This window comes from Pseudophryne corroboree, chromosome 6 (genome assembly GCF_028390025.1).
Source record: "Pseudophryne corroboree isolate aPseCor3 chromosome 6, aPseCor3.hap2, whole genome shotgun sequence".
Classification (NCBI taxonomy): Eukaryota; Metazoa; Chordata; class Amphibia; order Anura; family Myobatrachidae; genus Pseudophryne; species Pseudophryne corroboree.
The window spans coordinates 165,317,217-165,329,976 of record NC_086449.1 but is presented as its reverse complement, the minus strand read 5'-3'; positions in this window follow the sequence as shown (position 1 = coordinate 165,329,976).

Genomic DNA, 12,760 nt, shown 5'->3' with positions numbered 1-12,760 from the left:
CACGGCAGGGATCCGGCGCTGGTTTTGTGCTCACAGTCTGTGAGGTCTGAGTGGGGCGTGGACAGCACCTGCTATATAAACCATCCTCTCAGGCTAGGCAAATGCTGCTGAATCTTTGTTTGTTAGTCAGTTCCAGAGAGTTAGCTAGTACTGTGTGACTTTGTATTTACTTGTTGCTTACTGCGAATAGGCCTTGGGATTCGGTACTTCATTCTGCCAATCCGGACCTAGCAGTAAGACTGGAGTCAGTTGTTTGACCTGCTGGGGTTCTTTTGCTATTCTGTGAACCCAGCAGGTTTGCGGCTGTACTCTCAGACCTGCTTGCTTAATCCTCCCTCACTGTGCAGGGCGTCCAGGTGTCAGTTTAGTGGCAGTAAGCTGAACCTGTGCCCTGCAAGTGGGGGTTAGGATTGTGGATACTCTCCTTGTGTCTATATTTCTGTCTCTGACCAAGGAGTTTATTCCCACACCCGTTGGTAACCCTTTGGGGTTTTTCTGTTGCTCTTAGCAACATAATTTCAGGTGCTCCACATGTTAAATCACTACACCTCGCTTCATTGTCCGCTCTATTCCATCTGAGCATTCCTGACACTAGGGAGACACCCAATTCCTGAGTCTTTGGGCTTCTCCGTTCACTTTGTGTTTATTAGTTATTCCATCACCTCCTGTGTATGTTATGTTATACTGTCTGTGAGTTCGTTTGCTTCGCTTCCCTCTCTGTTCATACACCGGTATACTCCTGTTAGCACTGGTGTGCGTAACATATTCAGCAGCCCTACTCCTGTTGAAATTTTGTGGGAATATTGAGCATACCCCTCAAAATACTTTGCAACAGGTGGTCGATCAGGTGCAGGTCCTGACTCGACAATTTAATGAGATGTCCATTAAAATGAACACCCCGCAGGCCGCTAGCGGAGCTCCCGCAGCAGCAGCGGCAAGTTCAGGGGTTAAGGAGCCGAAAGTAAATCTCCGGGATCGTTTTTCTGGAGATCGCTCGCAGTTCTTTTGTTTCAAGGAGAGCTGTAAGCTATATTTCAGGCTTAGGCCCCAGTCTTCTGGGTCGGAGATTCAGCGGGTGGGCATGGTGATTTCCTTGCTACAAGGAGACCCACAGGTCTGGGCATATGGGTTGCAGCCTGACTGTCCGTCGCTTAAAAGTGTTGATGCTTTTTTTACGGCACTGGGCATTTTGTATGATGACCCTGACAAGATGGCTTCAGCCGAGGCTCAGATTACGGTTCTTAAGCAAGGGCGACGGCCAGCTGAGGTTTATAGTACGGAGTTTCGGAGGTTGGCTCATGATACCCAGTGGAATGACCCAGCCCTGAGAAACCAGTACCGAAGGGGCCTTTCTGACCAGATAAAGGACCAACTGGTACAATATCCCTCGCCTGATAGCTTAGATCAGCTCATGCAGTTATCCATCCGGGTGGATAGACGGCTGAGAGAGCGTAGGCTTGAAAGGGAGACCGCAGTTTCCTTTTTTCCCAAGGGAACCTCAGACTCTGAGGAATATTCCGAGGAGCCTATGCAGATTGGGGCTGAGAAGACGCGGAGGAGACAGCAGGGTTTGTGTTTGTACTGTGGGAATAAAGGTCATGTTGTAGTATCATGCCCAGAAAAACCGGAAAACTTCAGGGCCTGAGGGTGATGGGAAATATCCTGTCAGGCCAGAAGTCAGAATTTCCCAAAAAGACTTTTCTCATTCCGGTGACTTTGGAGATCCTCGGTCAAACTGTCAAGACTGAGGCCTTTGTTGACAGTGGGGCCGATGGGGTTTTCATGGACCGTCAATTCGCCCTGGAACACTCTGTTCCCTCAGTACCTTTGGCATCAGAGATTGATATCTGTGGGTTAAACGGGGAACCATTGTCCCAGGGTAAAATTACCTCCTGCACCAGCCAAATTCCTTTGTTTATTGGAGCCACACACTCTGAAAAATTGTCTTTTTATGTGACTGTCTGTTCTTTTGCCCCATCGGTTTTGAGGTTACCTTGGTTATGGGCCCATATCCCTCAATTTGACTGGGTCTCTGGGGAGATTCTTAGTGGTGGTAGTGATTTTTTTCAGGAGTTGCTTGAGCCTTCCAGTCAGGCTCTCGCAGCTAAGTTTGCCAGGATTGCCAGGATGTTATGCAGATTTTACGGATGTGTTCTCCAAAAAAGTTGCGGAGGTACTACCTCCCCATCGCCCCTATGACTGTGCCATTGATTTGTTGCCGGATGCTAAGCTTCCCAAGAGCAGGTTGTACTCCCTGTCACGTCCTGAGACTCAGGCTATGGCAGAGTACATTCAGGAGAACTTGGCTAAGGGATTTATCAAACCCTCACAGTCCCCAGTTGGGTCGGGGTTCTTCTTCGTGGGTAAAAAGGACGGTTCGTTGCGACCCTGCATCGACTTCAGGGAATTGAACCGTATCACGATTAAAAACTCGTACCCACTGCCTCTCATTTCGGTTTTGTTTGACCAGCTTCGTACTGCCACCATTTTTTCTAAGATTGACCTACGCGGTGCTTACAATCTAATCCGAATAAGAGAGGGGGATGAATGGAAGACTGCCTTTAATACCCACTCAGGGCATTATGAATATTTGGTGATGCCTTTTGGGCTCTCTAATGCCCCGGCAGTCTTCCAGGAATTCATGAACGATGTGCTCAGGGAATATTTGGATAGATTCTTAGTTGTTTATCTAGATGACATCCTAATCTTCTCTCATTCCCTGGAGGAACATCGGAAGCATGTACGCTTAGTCCTCCAGAAACTCAGAGACCACCAGCTTGGGGAGAAGCTGGAGAAGTGCGAGTTTGAAGTCCGGCAAATCGCATTTCTAGGGTATATTATCTCCTCAGAAGGTTTCCAAATGGAGGGTTCTAAGGTACAGGCAGTCCTGGATTGGGTGCAGCCCACTAGTTTGAAGGTGCTTCAGCGTTTTCTGGGCTTTGCGAATTTTTATAGACGGTTTATCGCTGGATTTTCGTCTATAGTGGCCCCCTTGGTGGCACTCACTAAGAAATGGGCGGATGTTGCTCACTGGTCTTGTGAGGCCAAAGCGGCCTTTGCCCGTCTCAAAAGGGCATTTGTCTCGGCCAAGGTGCTGCGACACCCAGATCCAGAGCGTCCTTTTGTGGTAGAAGTGGATGCCTCTGAGATAGGTATTGGGGCAGTGCTCTCTCAGATGGGGGTGTCTAATAATCGCCTTCATCCCTGTGCTTACTTTTCCCGTAAATTTTCGTCTGCCGAGATGAATTATGATGTGGGTAACCGGGAATTGTTGGCTATAAAGGATGCACTCGGGGAGTGGAGACACTGGCTTGAGGGGGCTAAGTTTGTGGTCTCAATTCTCACCGACCATAAGAATCTGGCATATTTAGAGTCAGCGAAGCGGCTCAATGCCAGGCAGGCGCGATGGGCTTTGTTTTTTGCTCGCTTTAATTTTTTGATAACATATCGCCCTGGGTCAAAAAACATCAAGGCTGATGCACTCTCGCTGAGTTTTGCTCCAGTTCAAGAGACCACCGAGGAGCCATTGCCCATTGTGTCCCCATCATGTATTAAAGTGGGCATTACCCAGGACCTCTTGTCATTAGTCCTTAGAGCACAGGAGCAGGCTCCTCCAGACCTTCCAGTAGGTCTCTTGTTTGTGCCTCCTAGGTTAAGACAGCGAGTGTTCCTGGAATTCCATGCCAAGAGGTCGGCAGGGCATCCGGGTATTGCCAGAACTCGGGAGTTGCTGTCTAGGGCGGTGTGGTGGCCCTCGGTGGCTAGGGATGTGGATCAGTGGGTTCGGGCATGTGACGTTTGTGCCCGAAATAAAACTCCTAGAGGGGTTCCTGTCGGCCCATTACATCCACTCTCTATTCCGTCTAAGCCATGGACCCACATTTCCATGGATTTTGTGGTGGACTTGCCCAAATCCTCGGGGATGACAGCCTTTTGGGTTGTCGTTGACAGGTTTTCGAAGATGGCGCATTTCGTTCCACTGGTTGGGTTGCCATCGGCCAGACGCCTGTCTGAGTTATTTATGCAGCATGTTGTGCGCCTCCACGGGTTGCCACTTGATGTGGTCTCTGACTGTGGATCCCAGTTTGTGGCCAAATTCTGGAGGGCATTTTGTTCTGATCTCCAGATTTCTGTGAGCTTGTCGTCAGGCTACCATCCACAGTCTAATGGGCAGACTGAGAGGGTGAACCAGTCCTTGGAGCAGTTCCTCAGGTGTTATGTCTCCAAGTGTCATACTGACTGGGTTGCTCATCTGTCCATGGCGGAGTTTGCCTATAACAACGCGGCTCACTCTGCTATAGGGATCTCTCCCTTCCTTTGTGTGGATGGGCATCATCCTAAGGCCAATTCTTTTGACCCCCTGGATTCCACGCCTGGTGGTTCCTCTGTTGTTTCGGTCCTTAGGGGTATTTGGAGGAAAGTGAAGAAAGCCCTTGTGTCTGTGTCATTAGTGACCAAAAGGGTTTTTGATAAGCGGAGAAGACCCTGCAGCTTCAAATTAGGAGACTTCGTCTGGTTGTCCACCAAGAATTTGAAGTTGAGACAGCCATCTCATAAGTTAGGCCCCCGGTTCATCGGCCCTTATAAGATCACCAGGGTTATCAATCCGGTGGCATTTCAGTTAGATCTGCCCCGTTCATTGGGTATCAATAAAACATTTCATTGTTCGCTTTTAAAACTGGCGGTTAGTAATCCTTCTTCCAGTGGAAGACCTTCTCCTCTTCTGATACGGGGTCAGAGGGAGTTTGTGGTTGAAAGGGTTCTTGACTCCAAGATGGTTCGGGGTCGGCTGTCATTTTTGGTGCACTGGAAGGGGTATGGCCCGGAGGAGCGGTCGTGGGTGCGCAGTTGTGATCTTCATGCCCCCAGACTGATACGCTCTTTCTTCTCGCAGTTCCCCGATAAACCCGGTGGTAGGGGTTCTTTGACCCCTCGTCAGAGGGGGGGTACTGTTAGGATCTCCTGCTCTGTGCTGCCACGTCGCCATGGCAACCGGGTGGCAAGTGTTAGCGAAGTAACCTGAGCGCAGCTGATACTCCGGTCCGGGTTTTTACTGTGTAGTGGTTACAGGCTCTGTGCACGGCAGGGAATCCGGCGCTGGTTTTGTGCTCACAGTCTGTGAGGTCTGAGTGGGGCGTGGATAGCACCTGCTATATAAACCATCCTCTCAGGCTAGGCAAATGCTGCTGAATCTTTGTTTGTTAGTCAGTTCCAGAGAGTTAGCTAGTACTGTGTGACTTTGTATTTACTTGTTGCTTACTGCGAATAGGCCTTGGGATTCGGTACTTCATTCTGCCAATCCGGACCTAGCAGTAAGACTGGAGTCAGTTGTTTGACCTGCTGGGGTTCTTTTGCTATTCTGTGAACCCAGCAGGTTTGCGGCTGTACTCTCAGACCTGCTTGCTTAATCCTCCCTCACTGTGCAGGGCGTCCAGGTGTCAGTTTAGTGGCAGTAAGCTGAACCTGTGCCCTGCAAGTGGGGGTTAGGATTGTGGATACTCTCCTTGTGTCTATATTTCTGTCTCTGACCAAGGAGTTTATTCCCACACCCGTTGGTAACCCTTTGGGGTTTTTTCTGTTGCTCTTAGCAACATAATTTCAGGTGCTCCACATGTTAAATCACTACACCTCGCTTCATTGTCCGCTCTATTCCATCTGAGCATTCCTGACACTAGGGAGACACCCAATTCCTGAGTCTTTGGGCTTCTCCGTTCACTTTGTGTTTATTAGTTATTCCATCACCTCCTGTGTATGTTATGTTATACTGTCTGTGAGTTCGTTTGCTTCGCTTCCCTCTCTGTTCATACACCGGTATACTCCTGTTAGCACTGGTGTGCGTAACAGATCAGAATGTGAAGGTACACATTCTTGATATCTAGGGATACCAGAAATTCCCCCTTCTCCAGACCTAAGATAACCGCTCCCAGAGACTCCATCTTGAATTTGAATACCCTCAAATAAGGGTTCAATGACTTTAGGTTTAATATTGGCCTGACCGAACCATCCGGTTTCGGTACCACAAACAGGTTTGAGTAATAACCTTTGTTTGTTAAGTAAGGTGGAACTGGAACAATGACATTTGACCTTAGCAATTTTTGAATGGCTTCCTGTAGGATAGCACTTTCTGTCAGCGAAGCTGGCAAGCCCGATTTGAAGAATCTGTGAGGTGGAAGTTCTTGAAACTCCAGTCTGTACCCCTGGGTGACATTATCCTGTACTCAGGGATCCAGGCATGAGGACGCTCAGACATGACTGAAATTTCTTAGTCTTGCTCCCATTTGCCCGATCTCCAGGATGGGAGGTCCACCGTCATGCCGAGGATTTTTAGGAAGCAGAGACAGCTTTCTGTTCCTGGGAACCTGTTGGTGCAGATTTCTTGGATTTCCCCCGACCTCCTCTAAAGAAAGTGGAAGGGGCTTTGGATCTTTTAACTTTTGCGGTCCAAAAGGACTGTATTGTAGATGTAGAATAGGTTTTCCTAGTCGTAGGTGGTGCAGAGGGACGAAAAGTGGACTTACCCGCAGTTGCCGAGGAGATCCAGGCATCTAACGCTTCCCCAAACAGAGCCTGACCTGTGAAGGGTAGATTCTCCACACTTTTTTACTTGGATTCAGCATCTGCAGACCATTGGTGCAACCAGAGCCCCTTGCGTGCCGAGACAGCCGTGGAAGAAGCCCTCGCATTCAGATGTCCAAGGTCCTTCATGGCCTCCACCATGAAACCTGCAGAATCCTGTATGTGACGTAAAAACAATTAAATGTCACTTCTATCCATAGAATCTAATTCCTCTAGTAAGGTGCCTGACCACTTTACTATGGCCTTAGAAATCCATGCACAAGCAATAGTGAGTCTTAAAGCTACGCTATTAGCTATGTATAAAGATTTGAGTGTAGTCTCAATCTTGCAGTCAGCCGGCTCTTTTAGCGCGGTTGAACCAGAGACAGGTAAAACCACCTTTTTAGACAATCTAGATACAGAAGCATCTACTACAGGTGGGATTTCTCACTTTTTCCTGTCCTCCTCCTCAGGGAAAGTAAAAGCAATGAGAACCCTCTTTGGAATCTGGATTTTTTTCTCCGGGTTTTTCCAGGATTTCTCAAATAATGCGTTTAATTCCTTAGACGCAGGGAAGGTAAGGGAGGCTTTCTTATTGTCAGTAAAATAAGCCTCCTCTACCTGCTCAGGAACCTTATCAGCAATGTGTAAAACATCCCTAATAGCCTCAATCATGAGTTGCACCCCCTTAGCAAGGGATGCCTCCCCCTCCCCCAGTATATCACCATCACCGTCCCCTGAATCAGAGTCGGTGTCCGCGTCAACTTGCATTATCTTGGCAAGAGCACACTTTTTAGGGTACAGCCCAGGGGGTGTAGTATGGTATGCCGGCGTCCGGGTTTCCGGCGACCAGCATACTGGCGCCGGGAGCCCGACCGCCGGCATACCAACAGCGTGGCGAGCGCAAATGAGCCCCTTGCGGGCTCGCTGCGCTTGCCACCCTGCGGGCACGGTGGCGCGCTACGCGCACCACGCTATTTTATTCTCCCTCCAGGGGGTCGTGGACCCCCATGAGGGAGAAAAAGTGTCGGTATGCCGGCTGTTGGGATTCTGGTGCCGGGATCCCGACAGTCGACATACTGAAGACCACCCCATCCCAGGGGCTTTTGATGAGGCAGTGGGAGCTGAATACAACAAAACCTCTACAGATTGTCTTAAAACCTGTGTTTCAGTCTCATTATGAGCTATCCTAGATGAAATCTGGGATATCATTCCCCGGATAGAAGCCACCCATGGGGGTTTGGATTCAGAAGCCTGGGACAGAACATTATATTCCTGAGTACATGGAATTGACTCTTCAGGAGAAGATACACACTCTGCAGCACAAGTGACTTGGGGGGTCATTCCGAGTTGATCGTAGCCCTGCATGCGGGGGGACGCCCAGCACAGGGCTATCCCGCCCCACATGTCATTGCCGTTCCCCCTTCCCCTGCAGAAGTGCAAAAGCATTGCACAGTGGTGATGCTTTTGCACTTTAGGAGTATCTCCCGGCTAGCGCAGCTTTAGCGCGCTGGCCGGGAGCTACTCGTTGCTCCCTGGCCCGCATCAGCTGCGTGTGACGTCATGCAGTCGCTGCGGCCTGCCCCCCGCACGGTCCGGCCAACCGTGTCCACGAAAAAGCGGCCAAACACCACCATTCTGAAAATGCAGACACAGTTCCCCACAGAGTACCTTCAGAGAGACACACAGTATAAGGAGCCAGCACACTCAGAGCCCCAGTAGGCAGTTATTATGATAATTGCCTGGCGCTGACTGAATAACCCAAATAGATCAAACAGTGAAAAATAACACCCTTCCCCCCGACTAATACACCCTGGTACCGCAGAAGATATCTGGAGTAAAGAGGAGGGCAGCGCTCCCTGTCAGCGTCTCTGTGGTGCGATCTGCATGGAGAAAATGGCGCTGGTGAGTGCTGGATCCTGTAATGGCGTATCTTCCCGCTGATGAGATTACACCGGCGTGAGGTAACTGTGGTTGCTAACAGTGGGATTAGCCCCTGTTAGCCTCTGAACACCAGTGTAGGGTCTGTGTGCTGGCTCAGGGCGCCCATCACAGCGCCGCACCTCGTACCCTTATGACGCCAGCGGGTCACCGGCGTCATACTCACCACTCCGTCTTCTGGCTCTGTTAGGGCAGGGCCGAAACTAGAAGTTTTGGCATCCCAGGCAAAGCAGTAATTTGGCGCCCCCAATGCACACACACACACGCACACACACTTTGGAACCATGTCAAAAACACAGTAATAAACATTTTGCAATGTGACAACCAGCACTGTCAGGGTGCATCCAGCACACATTGCCTAGGAAAATGGATAGAACACAAGAAAACTAACATGAAATTCAGAGAGAGTATTGTGGGGGACTCTGATTAGCCAACTGCTGTAGGACTACAAAGACCAGTATGCCAGTCAGGACCTAGGACCAATTAAAGAGGAGGAGTACCAACTTTCTAGTACTGGCTGATGTTATATACCTTATATTAGTCATACAATCACTGTATCACACACACTGGGGAAAGACGGGGTCTCCAACTGGCCGACTGCTGTAGGACTACAATGCCCTGCATGCAAGTTGGGACCTAGGAACACACTTTGGGAGGCAGCAGCTGTCCTGGCGTATAGAGACCTCACCTCAGTGCCCAGACTTATTATCGGCTGCTGCTGCTGTTTACATCGCTTACCCAGGCACAGGAGTGTGTGAGCGGTCATGGGCCAGCGCTTGGGAAATGAAAGGAGCAGCTGGAGCGTCCATGGTCACCGCCCCTGCCCCATTCATTAGTGTTCCAGTTGCCGGGGAGGGGGAAGTTTCATTGGTGGAGCGGGTATCTGCAGCGAGGGTTCTTGGACCCGGCAGAAGTTAGCCCCTTATGGCTGAGAGGAAAGAGGGGAGGCAGAGTACCCATCTCTCTGCCCTCTTAGAGTCTGCACCTGGGGCACATGCCCCCTTAGCCCCCCCTAGTTGCGGCCATGCTTAGGGGGTGGCGGCCGTGCTGCTGATGTGAGCGGTTGCCTCGTGGGCTTGTGATCATCACCCTCAGGAGCTCAGTGTCCTGTCAGCGGAGATAGGAGTCATTAACCTCTAGGGTTGGGTTCCACTTTCCCACGAAGCAGGGAGGCTGTTGCCAGCAGCCTCCCTGTACCTAACTCTATTATTAAAAAAAACATAAAACCAGAGAAACTCCTAGGTGCTCCCCTAGCTGTGACCGGCTCCACCAGGCACATTTTCTAAACTGAGTCTGGTAGGAGGGGCATAGAGGGAGGAGCCAGCCCACACTATTAAACTCTTAAAGTGCCCATGGCTCCCAAGGGACCTGTCTATACCCCATGGTACTAATGTGAACCCTAGCATCCTCTAGGACATAAGAGAAATGTGATTGTACAGGCACAGAAGGTCCCACAGGGGGGCGCAAGTCTCGTTACTAGCGTAGTCAGTAAATTAGAAAAAGCAGCCCAAGGTGGGTCTTGGTGTGCCACCTGTGCTGCAGGCTGATCGAGGGGTACAGTAACAGAATCCCCAATACCTGGACCTTCAGCTGGAATATTTTCCTCAGATAAATCCGTGGCGTCAGCACTGCAGGACGCAGGATCAACCATGGATCTCTCGCCCTGTGACGCAGACATTATTGAAGAATGTAGCTCTAGGGCGTAACAGTACAATATAGCCAGACACAGTACCTGACAAAAAAACCCTGTGAAGTGTGATTGCAAATGCAGATCACAAACAGAGGATTTAAGTGGCATATGGTGACTGAAATACACAAAGAAAAATACCAAACATTATATCCTGTGAAACATTATATATTAGACCCTGATGCCTTTAGCCCCGTCTGGGTACAGAATATAGGGATAGCAATATGTGTGAGATACACGGAATAGGAACCACACAGCATCTATTGGCACACACAGTCACATGTACAATGCAGAAATTATTACAAACAACAATAAAACTGCACTGGTTAAGCAATACTAAGTACAGCTATGTTTGTATACAGATATAACAATGCACAGTAAATACTTGATGTATATCACAGGATACTTGTACTAAATATCCCTGTAGTTATGCACTTGTTAACTAACACTGTCTAAACGACATGTAGAATACTTAAGTGTCCTGTAAATGCACAGCACTGATGAGGCAGGCGGCTTTACAGAGGAGACAGTGCCCAGCAGTCCCAGAATCAGCGCAGCTTTGTGTTATGGCGCCCAAACGATGACATGGAGTGAGGGAGATAGAGAGATGCAGCTCCAGGTCAGAGCCTTATCCCCTCTCCTGGACTTCATCACCAGGTACTATGGAGCCTATACTAAACGGATTTTAGTAAATCCGACTTGTGCTCCTTGCCCTGGTGGATATAGTGGGGTCCCTGCACGGCCACAGTGTCCACGCCAGCGGCGCGGTCCATCTCCGGAGACCGCGACCGGATCACGATTTTGGCGGGTCCCAAATGGGGGACCCTCTTACCTCCTTCCTATCGTGCGGCCACGCGATCCTGGAGAGCCTGATGAGACCGGAGCGCCTCCTCTGTAAGTACCCGGCAACCAGGGCGCGGGAGTATACAGCGCCGCTGGGGGAGGTGAGGGAGCCGCAGCAAGATATGTTAGTATGACTTATAGCACCAAGCGCCTATGCTGCGGCCCTTGAAGTCTTCTTTCTTGTCAGAAAAGCTCTTTTCAGGGCTGCCTAGCGCAGCCCTCCCTTTTAGCTGCCTGCACTGCAGGCACCAACTTACATACTGAGCTCCAGTGCCTGGAGGCGGGGATATAGAGGAGGCGGTGCAATGCATCCTGGGAACAGTCAAAGCTTTAGACTGTTAGTGCTTCGGATCAAGATCCAACTCTACACCCCAATGTTATTCCCTGTGGAATACCAGTGTACCCCGCTGCAGAAATTGCTGATTTTTCAAGTTACAATTTGTTTGTGACTGTGCATGTGTCTAAGGGGAAGATGTACTAAGCAGTGATAAGCTTGGAGAAGTGAGCGAGTGGAGAAATTACCCATGGCAACCAATCAGCTGCTCTGTCTAATTTGAAAGTATGCAAATTATAAATGTTACTTCATTGCTGATTGGTTGCCATGGGCAACTTCTCCGCTGGCTCACTTTTCCGCTCTTTTCACTGCTTACTTAGTACATATCCCCTTAAACCTCTAGGTTGCTATGATATTCTGTCTTGTGGGTATGCTATGTGTTAATACATGGTTGAGTCACATCATTTATACCACCAGTAAACAGCCAGAGTAACCACTTTGGCGCCTCATACACAGCAAGGTTCACTACTGTCATTTTAGACACACGTCTGGTAGCCCCCAGGTTCATATTGATGGTGAGCTGCTCCACTGTAACGTGTCAGCCGGCCCCCACGCACCGTTGTAGCCGATGTTCACCTCTCATCAATGGCACGTGGTGCTCTGCAGTTTTCACTTCCGTTATTCACAATGGTGCCATATTTCCAGTCACAGTACACCTTCAGCACAGCAGCACATGGACAGTTCACAAACTGCACTGTTTCACAAATACTGCCCCCCTTTGTCCCGAAAACCGATAATCATCCCTTTTTGCAATTCGGATGATTATCGACCCATGACAGCAACGAGTGATACGTGTGCAGATGGTCTATCACACACCTTATATACCCACCAAACCAGCCCATGACACGTGACATACTTCAATGGCTATGCAGTGCCGACGTCAAATGTAGGAGGTGGTCATAATAACGTGACTCGACCGTGTATGTTTTTACTTTTAAGAGTTGGAGACACACCAGCCAGGAGTTGGGTTTATTGCAATGCACAGGTTTTCTACAGCCATACTCACAGTTAAGTTACACAGTCAAGTAGTGAAGATAGTAGAGATGTGCACTTGAAATTTTTCGGGTTTTGTGTTTTGGTTTTGGGTTCGGTTCCGCGGCCGTGTTTTGGGTTCGACCGCTTTTTGGCAAAACCTCACCGAATTTTTTTTGTCGGATTCGGGTGTGTTTTGGATTCGGGTGTTTTTTTCAAAAAACCCTAAAAAACTGCTTAAATCATAGAATTTGGGGGTCATTTTGATCCCAAAGTATTATTAACCTCAAAAACCATAATTTCCACTCATTTTCAGTCTATTCTGAACACCTCACACCTCACAATATTATTTTTAGTCCTAAAATTTGCACCGAGGTCGCTGGATGACTAAGCTAAGCGACCCTAGTGGCCGACACAAACACCTGGCC